General features: G+C 40.7%; 1 long non-coding RNA gene across 1 annotated transcript; it reads right to left on the bottom strand.

The window, feature by feature from the left end:
- Positions 1-385: 385 nt before the first annotated feature.
- LOC133743009 (uncharacterized) lies at positions 386-2685 on the bottom strand. Its single transcript, XR_009862857.1, has 3 exons — positions 2316-2685; positions 1788-1849; positions 386-523 (listed from the first exon to the last, which is right to left on the bottom strand). It is a non-coding gene; the product is annotated as an uncharacterized LOC133743009 (long non-coding RNA).
- Between the last annotated feature and the right edge of the window lie 10444 nt (positions 2686-13129).

Raw genomic sequence — 13129 nt, 5'->3', positions numbered from 1 at the left:
ACTATTAGATTTCATCAGGATTGAAACTGTCCAAGACTCCCATAGTTTTGGTGTGTCTAATAAAATCAGATACTGCCAAGGCTTTTGTCAAAGGATCAACCAATTGATCTTTAGTTCCAATCTTCACTACCTCTATCTGACAGGACCCGCCCCGAACTTCACCTTGAAATCTGGAGTGGCCCTGCGGGGCCCACCTTAGAAGAAATTCTACCAAAAATTTGGCGGAACTCCCTCTAAAAGTGGACTACCCAAAACCTGTAGAAAGACACTTACACTTCTAAAATAATCCACCCTTATTATCTTCTGGAGCCACCCTGCTCCCTGCATCACAACATCTCTAATTTCACAGTACAATTCTGAACTTAATAATATTAATCTCATAGGTTATCAAAGCAATCTAATGTACAGACGTACAAGATGATAAAATATAAGATAAAGGACCGATACTTTTGTAATGCGGAAGCTATGACAGCTATGCCTCAACCCCATGTACGCTCGACCTCAAGCTAAACTGGCCTGCAAACTGGGCATTTGAAACAGAAGGGCCCAGGGGAAAACATTTAAAAACCGTTAGAGTGAGTGGACGAAAAATAAGTAATTTCGAATGAATAAGTAAAACTTAATGCTTTCCCAAGTTATTCTCTAAAATCTCGCATGTAGTAACAATCTTGAAAAATACTTTTAATCATCATCTTTACTGCAATCTTAATCGCGTAGAAATAAAACATCTTGAAATCTCTTAAAATCTCATCCTCAATCTTTATAAAAACATCCTTTTCAAGAGGCTTGCTTGATAACTCGAAAGGACTGCTGTCTAGTCATCTCATGCCATCTGGGAGGGACTGCCACCCAGATGACGCATCGGAAGGGACTGCCAACCGGAATAGGAGGCGGTGGATAGAAGGGACTGCCAACTAACCACAGGTAGTACACGGGACTGCCGACTAACTACCTCATGTCATCTGGAAGGGACTGCCACCCAGATAACGCATCGGAAGGGACTGCCAACCGGAATAGGAGGCGGTGGATAGAAGGGACTGCCAACTAACCATCTCATGCCATTTGGGAGGGACTGCCACCCAAATGACGCATCGGAAGGGACTGCCAACCGGAATATAGTCTGGAAGGGACTGCCAACCAGATTATTACCTAGAAGGGACTGCCAACTAGGTAATATGCGCATGCGCCGTAAATAGCCTCCTCAATAAACTGGAAACAACCTCTTTCAGTTACTTGCTTTCGGAAAGAAACTCGCTGTTACTTCAATAAAACATTAATAATCCACTGAAAGCATAACTCAGGATTATCCCGCTAACTCAAACCTCAATATCTCAATAAGTCCTTGAAAGCATAAATCAAATACTCTGTAAATCAACAAATGCTTTCGGAAAGAAATCTCAATCTAACTTCAAGGCTGAAAAGCTCAAAACTCAATAAATCTCGATAATTCAACTATGCTCAAATATTTGCTAAATCCTTCGTACTCGTATATCATCGTATCAACTGATATTCGAAATCAACAATTCTCATAATATTTTCTTAATCAATCACTTCCCGAAAATCGTTTCCCAACTCAATAACCCATAAATAAATAGCTTGAAAAATCTATTGAAAGCCCTTGGGAAGGACATCCACTAAAAATCTCGTAACTCATAGAGCGTAATAAATCTCAAGGAAACAAGCTCATAAAATCATAATACTCAATCATTCAAATGATAAATTAAACCTCAATCGGAAAATAATAATATACTGCATGCACATTTAATTTAAAATAAATGTCCACTCACAGTACTATTTAGGCGACCACGCTACCGGTTTCCTACGTCGAGCAGTAGCTCGGCACATCGCCCTGTATACAATTATAATTCATGAATAACAATCCAGAATTTAAATACGATTCCAATGTTCTATTCTCAAAAATCAACATTTTCAATTCTTCTCCAATTTAATCCAAACTTCACCATTAACACCAATTCCTCGATTTACATATTCCACAACGAAAACGAGGGAAATCCGACGGCCGGATTTCCCACAATTCAATCACAAAACTCCAAACTTCGGAAAATCACAAACAATTCCAAATTCCTCCAAAATTCACCAAACTTCACATACAAGCTCTACAACATTTATAGGATTTAATGGGCTAAAAACTAGAATCAAAACACTGCCCTACACGCTGCAGCCGCCGCCCACAGTGGCGGCGCCGCCTCTACCGCCACCAACTCTGATGGCCACCAAACTTTGGTAACAGCACCTACTCAACAGACCCAACAACTTTCTCAACTGAGACAAAGTCAGAAAATGAGTAGAAGTACCTCAACAATTAAGGAGAATGTTGAACCCGACCGGTGAATAGTAACCCAGAAATTCATCTCTTCGATTCTTCCTCCACGCTGCAAATCGTGGCTCAAGGCTAGGGGCAAATGATCCTTGGCAAAAACCGAACCTTCGACACCGGTTTGGTGGCCGGAGACGGCCGGAATCGGAAGAAAACGCCGGAAATGCCGAACTGCTACAATAATCTTCTTCGCTTCGATTCGTCGTCTATGGTGAATGATAAGGTGCAAGGCATATATGGATAGAAACCTTGTTTCAAGACGAAGAGATGGACACCAATTTCATGGCCATAGGTGGCCGGACGAGGCGGTGGTAACGCCGGGAAGTTACATCGGCGAGAGAGGAAGAAAGCTGGAAATTTTCGGGGCTTTCCCGAAATGGAAAGTCCAAATTTCTATTTATAGACATAAATTCCATTACAAAACTGCCACTAAAATAAAACCCTTATAACTTCTTCGTTACAACTCCGATTTTTACGTACCACATATGCACGCGCTCGGTTTAACGTCCTCTACAACTTTCATGAAGGAAATTTTCTCAAATTTTGACCCGAACAAAAAGTCAACTTTTAGGGCCACTAAAAGTATCGAAACAAAGTAAAAAGTGAGAGTAAGTGTCGTTTACCGTCCGAATGACTAGTAAACGGGTAAATTGAGATACGGGACGTTACACTATCTCCTCATCTCTTACACTTTCTCTCACTGCAAAGTATTTCACATCAATGTTCTTAGAACCTGAAGACCTTTTATTATTTTTTGAAAAGAATACCGCAGATGCATTATCATAGTAGATTGTTATTGGCCTTGACACAGATTCTACAATCTTTAAGTGAGCAATGAAATTATTCAACCATAGTGCATGCCCAGTAGCTTCAAAGATGGCTATATATTCAGCCTGAAAGGTTGAAGTTGCTGTCAGAGTTTGTTTAGCTGTTTTCCATGAAATTGCTCCTCCTGCCATAACAAATATATAACCTGAAGTCGATTTCAAGTCATCTGAATCTGACTTGTACGATGCATCAGTATAAGCTTCCACTTCAAGTTCTTGATCTTCAATTCTTCTGTAAACCAACATATAATTTCTGGTTTTCTTCAAATACCTCAATACTTTCTTACCAGCTACCCAATGTGCATGACCTGCACTTGACTGATACCTTGATAACATATTCACAGCAAAGGATATATCAGGCCTTGTACACACTTGAGCATACATCAAACTCCCAACCAATCTAGCATATGGCATGTTCTGCATATTCTTCCTCTCTAATGCATTCTTAGGACATTGGCCTTTATGCAACTTGTCTCCTTTTGACATTGGTGACTCTCCTGAATTAGAATTCTGCATCCCAAATCTCTGAAGTATTTTATTGACATAATTGTTCTGAGACAAGCCTAAAGCATACTGTTTTCTATCCCTTGTTATCTCAATCCCAAGCACATAATGAGCCTCTCCCATATCCTTCATATCAAACTGATTTAAAAGAAAACCCTTTGTTTCTTTTAACAGGCAAACACTACTACTAGCAAGCAAAATATCATCAACATACAAAATCAACAATATAAAGTCTCTCCCACTGGTCTTCAAGTAAATGCACTCATCTAGTTTATTTTTCAGAAAACCAAATTGAGTGATTACTTTATCAAACTTCAAGTACCATTGTCTCGAAGCTTGTTTAAGACCATATATTGACTTTCTAAGTTTGCATACCTTGTTGTCATCTTCTACAAAACCCTCAGGTTGCAGCATGTATATTTCTTCATATAGATCACCATTCAGAAATGCAGTCTTCACATCCATCTGATGTAGTTCTAGATCATAATGTGCTACAAGAGCCATGATGACTCTAAATGCATCTTTTGTTGAGACTGGAGAGAAAGTCTCATTGTAGTCTATGCCTTCTTTCTGATTATACCCTTTTGCAACTAGTCTGGCCTTATACCTTTCAATATTCCCATATGCATTTCTTTTAGTTTTAAAGACTCACTTACAACCAATGGGCTTAAAATCTTGAGGCTTGTCCACAAAGATCCACACTCCATTCTGTGACATGCTTTGCAACTCATCTTCCATTGCTGATTTCCACTTCTCACTATTTGAGGATTGCATGGCTTCCTTAACTGAAATTGGATCACCTTCATCTCCCAAATCAGTTTCCTCAATAGTCAAATATAATTTGTATACATCTGGTATGGCTGATTTCTTTTCTCTTGTAGATCTTCTCAAGGTTACAGGCTGTGATGCTTCTACAATTTCTGTGGTCTGCATTGCTAATGTATTTGTTGTAGCTTGCTCATTATGTTGTGCTTGCAATGTATCATCTGCAATTGGCTCACTTTGTTCACCTGTGATAGTGTTGACATGATCCACAACATCTGCACTTGCTTGTTGTGTTACGTTTTCAGCCTCTGTACTTGCTGGAACAAGATTCAACGACATTGAATTGTCTAGGACTGAAGTATTACTGCAGTCCTGATCTAGGACTGATGTATTGCTGTGATCCTGATCTAGGATTGATGTATTGCTGCAGTCCTGATCTAGGATACGAATGTTGCTGCAATCCTGATAGACAAACCATTTCTCCATATCATCTTCTGCATGTGATGAACTTTTATCCATTTCTAAATCATTCCTTGCACTATTATCAAACACCTCATCATAGAATGCAGCTCTGTGAGATTCCATTATTCTTGTTCCTTTCCTGGACAATAGAACTTGTATCCTTTGGACTTCTCAGAATAGCCAATGAAAAATGCACTGACTGATTGAGAATCCAACTTTCCATCTGTATTACTGTGAATTCTAGCCTCTGCTTTACATCCCCACACATGAAAATGATTCAGATTGGGTTTATATCCACACCACAACTCAAATGGAATTTTGTGAACTGCTTTGGTTGGAACTCTGTTACAAATATAATTTGCAGTCTTTAAGGCTTCTCCCCACCACAATGGATAAAAGTTTATATCCACACCACAACTCAAATGGAATTTTGTGAACTGCTTTGGTTGGAACTCTGTTACAAATATAATTTGCAGTCTTTAAGGCTTCTCCCCACCACAATGGATAAAAGTTTATATCCACACCACAACTCAAATGGAATTTTGTGAACTGCTTTGGTTGGAACTCTGTTACAAATATAATTTGCAGTCTTTAAGGCTTCTCCCCATAGAAATTTTGGAAGTCCAGACCTAAGTATCATGCATCTAACCATGCTCATGAGAGTTCTATTTCTTCTTTCTGAAAATCCATTTTGTTGAGGATTGTATGGAGTTGTATACTGAGAAACTATCCCACATTCTTGCAAAAATAAAGCAAACGGGCCTTTATGTTGCCCTTGTTCTGTATACCTTCCAAAATACTCACCACCTCTGTCAGACCTAACAACTTTGATAATCCTGCCTGTTTGTTTCTCAACCTCAGCTTTATAAATCTTGAAGGTTTCCAAAACTTGTGATTTTTCAGAAATAAGGTAAACATAACAAAACCTAGAAAAATCATCTATGAAAGTTATAAAATAAAAATTTCCACAGATTGTGTTCACAGGAAAAGGACCACAGACATCAGTATGGACTAAATCAAGCAAATTTTCACTCCTTTTTTAACCAAAACTCCTAGAGTTAGTCAATTTACCCTTTAGACAATCTACACAGGTTCCAAAATCTTCAAAACTCAAGGCTGGTAAGATCCCTTGTTTAACAAGTTCTCTTAACCTTTCTTTAGAAATGTGGCCAATTCTTTTATGCCACAAAAAGGATGAAGAATCACTGAATTTTCTTTTGGAACCAGATGTTTTATCTAAGAAGAAAATATTCTTGTGGCCACCATTTTCACCAGAAAACACAGTTTCACAATTGACAAGCCAATACCCATTTAAAATATTTGCTTCACCAAAACACACAGAGTCATAATAAAGCAACATTAATTTATTATCACTAGAGAAACTATAACCGTTGTTAGTAACAAATTGAGAACCTGATATGAGGTTTCTCTTTATACTAGGAATACAGTACACATTATTTAGTTCTAATACATAATTATTCCTAAACAACAACTTGACAACTCCTATAGCCTTCACAGCTACTCTTTGACCATTTCCAGAACACAGCCTTGTTTCATTCTTATTTGGGATTGTTATCCTTGATAATCCCTGTAAAGAATTCACAGCATGAATGGGTGAGCTAGTGTCAAACCACCAAGAGTTGTCATGAACAAAATCATTTGACTCAATACTAAAAACAGGTTTTGAAAGAAAAGTATCTCTTTTAGTTAGCCAATCTTTGAAACCCACACAATCGTTCTTAAAGTGGCCAGGTTTCTTGCAGAAGAAACACTTCAGGCCACCTGCAGGTTTATTTTTAAACTTAATGTTGTCAGACCTCACAGTAGATGTTGAAGTACCAGTTGAAGTGCTTCCTTTGTAGTTGTTGTTGCCAAACCTCTTCTTCTTGAGCTTTGAGTGGGACATGAGATTCACTGACACTTCTTTACCCTTCTTCTTGATTTCATCCTCAACTTCCACACAAAGGGAAACCAGTTCATTCACACTCCACATTTCCTTTTGAGTTTTGTAAAGTATTTTCAGTTGATCATACTTATCTGGTAGTGATTCCAGCAACAAATAAACATGGAATGGATCTTCAACAACCATGTTTAGTCCTCTGAGTTTCCCAGCAATGTCAGAACCCTTCAATATATATTCTCTAACACTCCCTTTTCCATTGAATTGCAACCTCATGAGAGATTTCATAAGCTTTCCAGTTTCTGCCTTTTTGGAAACCTTGTATTTTTCTACAATGGAATTGAAGAACACTTTTGCAAACTCTGAGTCTGGAATACCTCCTATCACATTCTTAGTTATGCTCTTCTTGATCATGATCAATGCCATCTTATTGTGTTTGTACCACTTCTCATATTTTTCTTTGCTTTCCTTGCTTGCAGTTGCGAGCAATGCTTCTAGTGGATCTTCTTTCAAAACATGATCATAGTCCAGAACTCCCAGATTCAATTCAATGTCACTCTTCCATTTCTTGAAATTTGAGCCATTCAGCAACTCAATCTGACTTATGCTCATTGGAAAGTGCATTGTTGTATATGAAACTGATCAGTCAAAAATTTATAGTGTATCATGATACTAGAACAATCTGAATGTCCCAAAACAAATGAAATTCATATATGAATGTCATTTAACTGAAACTCTATGTATATGCAGACAAATGAAACTTTTCTATTTTCAAGACCTGACATCCTTTGTGGAGTACTCATCTCTAATAGTTTCTGAATGTTCATCTATCTAAAATATACAAGACTATGAAACCAAATGTTTGATGTAAATCTCTTTGGAAATTATACTCAAATTTAATTTTAAGTCTCATAATCTCATTCTGATGAAACTGAATACAATGTAATTGCTATATATTGGCCACTTTGACAGCACTTTATTATGCAACATATAACTGAATTCGTACTAAATATTTCATCAGCATATTAGATCCTTTGGAATGTTCATTCATGGGACCACTTTGGCAGCACACAACATGATGAATTTCTCAATGAATCAAATATCATAACTTGAAACAAGCATATATATATTAATGACTATTTATCATACATGAATTATATATGTAGATAACTGTATGTGGATTACAAAAAAATTCCCAGAAATCGTTTCAAAATAAATTTGTTGAAATAGCAATAACATGTAACTCATCTACACATAGATTGCTCTGATACCAATTGTTAGAACTACACTAATCTAATGCTGTAAATCTATCTCAGAAAGAGTACATGTAAACAATGTTATATGTGTGAACTATATTTAGGATTGCAATAGTAAACGCATAGTATATTAGGATTGCAGAAGCATATCTATCATAATATATGGATGAACTATTTAGGAATGATATACTAGTCGTATCCTAATATAGGACTGAAACATCATATCTATCCTGATATCTGCAATGTATATAATCTGTACAATATGTGAAGGAATCCTACATGATGCACTTGAATCATTCATCTTAGTCTTCTCCTGATTCCACCCCCAGTTTTCTCTTAGTCTGATGGGACTAATATATGAGAACAGATCGTGTATCAGAAGGGACCAAAACGTTATATATATAGCAATGTAATAACAGTTTCTTCCATCAAGAAACTGCCATTTCAAATATATAACTTCTTGCAACTGTCCTAATTTGATTTCAAATCAAACCAAAAAGATTAGGATAAGTATTTAAACTTATTTTAAATACAAACTCTAACAAATACGTTTACTTAAGTGTATATGTACATACCTCCAACAATATGAAGGATTAGCTACATCACCAAGCATAAGTAACACCCTCTTGGGGGGGGGCCACAAGCCATGGTGGGGCCCAACCGAGACATGCATCCCGTAGCCTGATGTCCAAGCTACGCCACGGTAGTCGGAAGCGGCCAATACCTCGCCAGGAAGCCACCTTCCCGGCCTTGCCAACATGCCTCCACAATATGGCTTTCTAGACTAGAATAGTGGTTTCTTATCCCACATTGGAAAACATGTAAAGGAAGGAGCCTCCCTCCCCTATAAAAGGAGACTCCTTCCCACTTACTCAACATTCCATTACATCTCATGTAATCCTCTTGGGTCGCAAGGCCCAACACACATAGTTAAGCTTTCAAGTGGACGTAGTCTCCTGCTAAGGCGGGACACAAACCACTATACTTTTTGTGTCTTCTCTCTCTCACTCTCTCTTTCTCTAAACGTTAATTAGAGCCTTCGGTTTCTAACATTAACATTGGCGCCGTCTGTGGGAAGCCAACACAAAGGCTTCGTCACGTACCATGAACTTTGACCCGCAAGCGTCAAGTCAACGCTCGGTCATCATCAAATTAGGGTTGGTCAAGGCCCATTAGGGCCGGTCAACGCCGAACAGGGCTAGTCAACGCTGATGAAGCAGGGTCAACGCCCATCTAAAAAAGTCAACGCTGCACCGAAAAAAAGAAGAAAAAAAATTTCTTGGCGGCAACTCACTCAGCGGTAATCCCATTCTTGGCAGACTTAGCAGTAATCCAGCGGCACATTGGCCTCTTACCACAACATCATGCCAGCAGTACAAAAAAAAAAATAAATAAAAAAAATTGGTGCCAATTTCCTTTGGACACCGAGAGATATACTTTGGGCAATCGGCCTTCTTTGTCTTTCACTTGATCATCAGCGCCAAGCGCCGATAGCACATGGTAGCAATTCCAGAAGCTAACCGTGATCACCGCAACATCATGCCAGCGCCAATCCTCGGCCCCGATAGCTGTCGACGTCAATCCTAGCGGCTGATGGCACGAGGCCCAGTTCATTAGCGTATATTCATTTTCAGCCTTGGCTCTCACCTCACTGATCATCTTCTTCCTTGGTCAGCGACCACGATAAACATGCTTTACCGCTGGCCAAAGTTCCGATAGGAGCCACCGCTGACTAGAACTTCACTGACCAAGGCTCCGCTGAGCTCACAACCTCCGCCAAGACAGCAAGCACAGCCACCAAGTCTTCGCTGAGCTGCCTGGCAATCCACTGCCAAGCACGACAGCGCCATGCGCCACCGTCAAGCACAAACAGCTCCACTGCCAGGCAGCTGCAGCGCTTGCCAAGCAATTGCAATGCTCGCTCGTCTTCCTTGCTTCTCCGCCCAAGATTCACCTGGGCTCATTCTCATGCTCTTCAACGAATAGACATGAGTTCCCAACTCTTCCGGCACAGCAACACGTCCAAACTTTTAGCTAAAAACAAGATAAGTTTTCAACTTCTACTCACTGTTGCGCAAATCTCTCACAAGCATATAGTACACTTGTCATGGGTTAGGTCATACATGTGGTCTGCTATGCTCCAAGTTAATAACACACATGAACCAAAAACTCATATACTTGGCTACGTGTGCACACCTACAACACACAATTTAGTTGCTTTAAACATATTTTTTATGCACAACCCACTACACAACGTAGGACGTATGGTCAGTATTCATTATCATGAATCCAAAGTACTCTATGGCAGCTCATAAAATTGTGTTTAGCTTCTATGTACATACCATCATATTGAAAGTGCATACCTCTTGGGCTACAGCTCATCACTTGTCAACATGACAATGATTATTGCTTACCTCAAATATTCAAATATTGTTTCACCATTGATAAGTGGTCAGACTCTGAAAATGCATTTTTGCATAACTTTTGACCAATTTCATCATGTGCTAGTATTCTAGCAACTGGGTATTCATGCATGCTTTGACGCAAATGCATTCCATGAATACATGCTTCTTATGTCTATCTAAGTTCAATGTCTCTTGATAACATAGCCGGTCTTTACTTTTAACTTCACCTAAATGCTATTCAAATTTACATCTACACACGTGTATAGGGTGTAGGTTTGTATATATCACTTAATGCCATGCATATATACAAAGCAGCAATATCACTATGTCACCGACATTCTCAAACATGTGCACATTAAATATCTATGGCACATAATTAATCAATTTAATTATATGGAAAGAGTACTCATCACTTACTTTATCTTATGTTAAGGAGACATAATCACCGATCACCTTTCTGATTAGCGAAATCATCATTCTTCGACTAAGGTGCTTCGTCGGAATAATGGAGCGTCATGCTTGGACAACTCCAACATGATTTGGGTACTTCTGTCAAGTCCAATCTCCAACTCACTCCAAATCGGCTTAAGATAAGTAACTATATCTTATCTTTTGCGCTCTTGCAATTAGAGCTATTGCCATGCCTTTACATGCTTTTACTACTTCTAAGCATGTCTACAAATCTATCACACTTGATATACATTTACATGCTCTTGATGACTTTTAAAAGCATGCTTACACCATATTAATTTAACTAGTACGTCTACTATACTCAAAGCCATGCTTCAAATGTCTCCACGATCTCTAAGCATGTTTACAAAATGTAAAATGTTATTAGTAACTTTACTACTAGTACATGCTATACACATGCCATGCTTAAATCAATTTTATGTGACACTCACTTAAACAAACTATGCCACATCTAGAAGCTTGTGACACTTATGACTTAATTAAACATGCTCGGACAAACACTTGCAACGGTTACGACTCGCTTGGGTATCGAGCATGGCCACGACTTGCTTGGGCCATGCCCCGGATGCTCGCACAGCGCCTATCCGCTCAACTACACCCAACTTGCTCGAACACAACCTAACTCGCTCAAACATATCCAACATGCTTTAGTTAAGCTCTAGGTTCACAATGCTTCATAGCTTTCATCGGAAGCTACTCTCAAAATTTTATATGGACACCCATCACACTTGCAATTATCTAATATGCATGTCACATGGCCATAAGATCCATATATTAGTACTTGCCATACTTATTTGTCATTGTTCATACAATTACAAACTTTACATATACTCTATATGTAAACATATGGTCTAGCCTCTTGGCCACCATATTTTGTCAAACCCTCCCCACGGGAAAGAGACCTAAACGGATCTAAAGACTCCACGAGTCTATCGTCCACGACTAACCGCCAAACGGCAAGGCAACGCCTCATAATGATGATGACCGCTACGTGGCATTGTAGTTAAACTTTTCTCCTCCTGGAAAGAGTAAAGGGACCGGTTAACACAGCCCACGGCAGCCATTGATCCAGCGGTTAACCCCCGACGTTCGGGTATCAAAGATTAGGTTCGCTACCTAACACCCACTGCTCATACGCAGCTCCCCTCATCAAACAATTTTCCAACCATACAGAGGTCTATAGCCAGGAGTTGGGGACTCCTCGGAGCGCCTAGCAGGGGGCCCACCCGAAAGGGCATAAGCGTTCGCTCCGACAAAATTCTAGATGGACGACGCACTTGCACTAATTATGGTCGTTATACGGCACAAAGCTACGCTTTGGTATCAACCCCGCAAGAAAACCCTCCTTCACTAGGGACTTCGGGGACTTGTACATACAGCCCAGTATAATTAGCAATGGTTACGCTCATCACCTTTGAGCTACCCGCTCTTGCCTCAGCGGCAACCCTGAGCTTTCACTCTCTTGCCGCAGCGGCAACCCCGAGCTTTCACGCTCTTGCTTCAGCGGCACCGCCGAGCTTTCACACTCTTGCCTCAGCGGCACCGTCGAGCTTTCACGCTCTTGCCTCAACGGAAACCCCGAGCTTTCACGCTCTTGCCTCAGCAGCACCGCCGAGCTTTCACGCTCTTGCCTTAGCGTCACCACCGAGCTTTACATTCTCTTGCCTCAGCGGCAACCCCTGAGCTTTCACGCTCTTGCCTCAGCGGCAATCCCCGAGCTTTCACGCTCTTACCCCAGCGGCAACCCCCGAGCTTCCCGCTCACGAGCTCTAACGCTCACGCCTCCGCGGAACCCCCCGAGCTTTTCGCGCTCTTGCCTCAGCGGCACCCCTGAGCTGCGCGCTCCTCCCTCAGCGACACCCCCGAGCTTCGCGCTTTTGCCTCAGCAGCACCCCCGAGCTTCGCGCTCTTGCCTCAGCGGCACCCCTAAGCTTCCCACTCATGAGCTCTAACGCTCACGCCTTTGCGGCACCCCCCGAGCTTCCTGCTCATGAGCTCTAATGCTCATGCGTCAGCGGCACCCCCCGAGCTTCCCGCTCATGAGCTTTCAGCTCATGCCTTCCCGACACCCCCGAGCTTTCCACTCACGAGCTCTAACGCTCACGCCTTCGCGGCACCCTCGAGCTTCGCGCTCATGCTTTCACGGCATCCCCGAGCTTCCGCTCATGCCTTCCTGGTACCCCCGAGCTTCCTGCTCACTG

This window comes from Rosa rugosa, chromosome 4, assembly GCF_958449725.1.
Source record: "Rosa rugosa chromosome 4, drRosRugo1.1, whole genome shotgun sequence".
Taxonomy (NCBI): Eukaryota; Viridiplantae; Streptophyta; class Magnoliopsida; order Rosales; family Rosaceae; genus Rosa; species Rosa rugosa.
The sequence above is the reverse complement of the archived record's forward strand: the minus strand, read 5'-3'. Positions and strand labels throughout refer to the sequence as shown.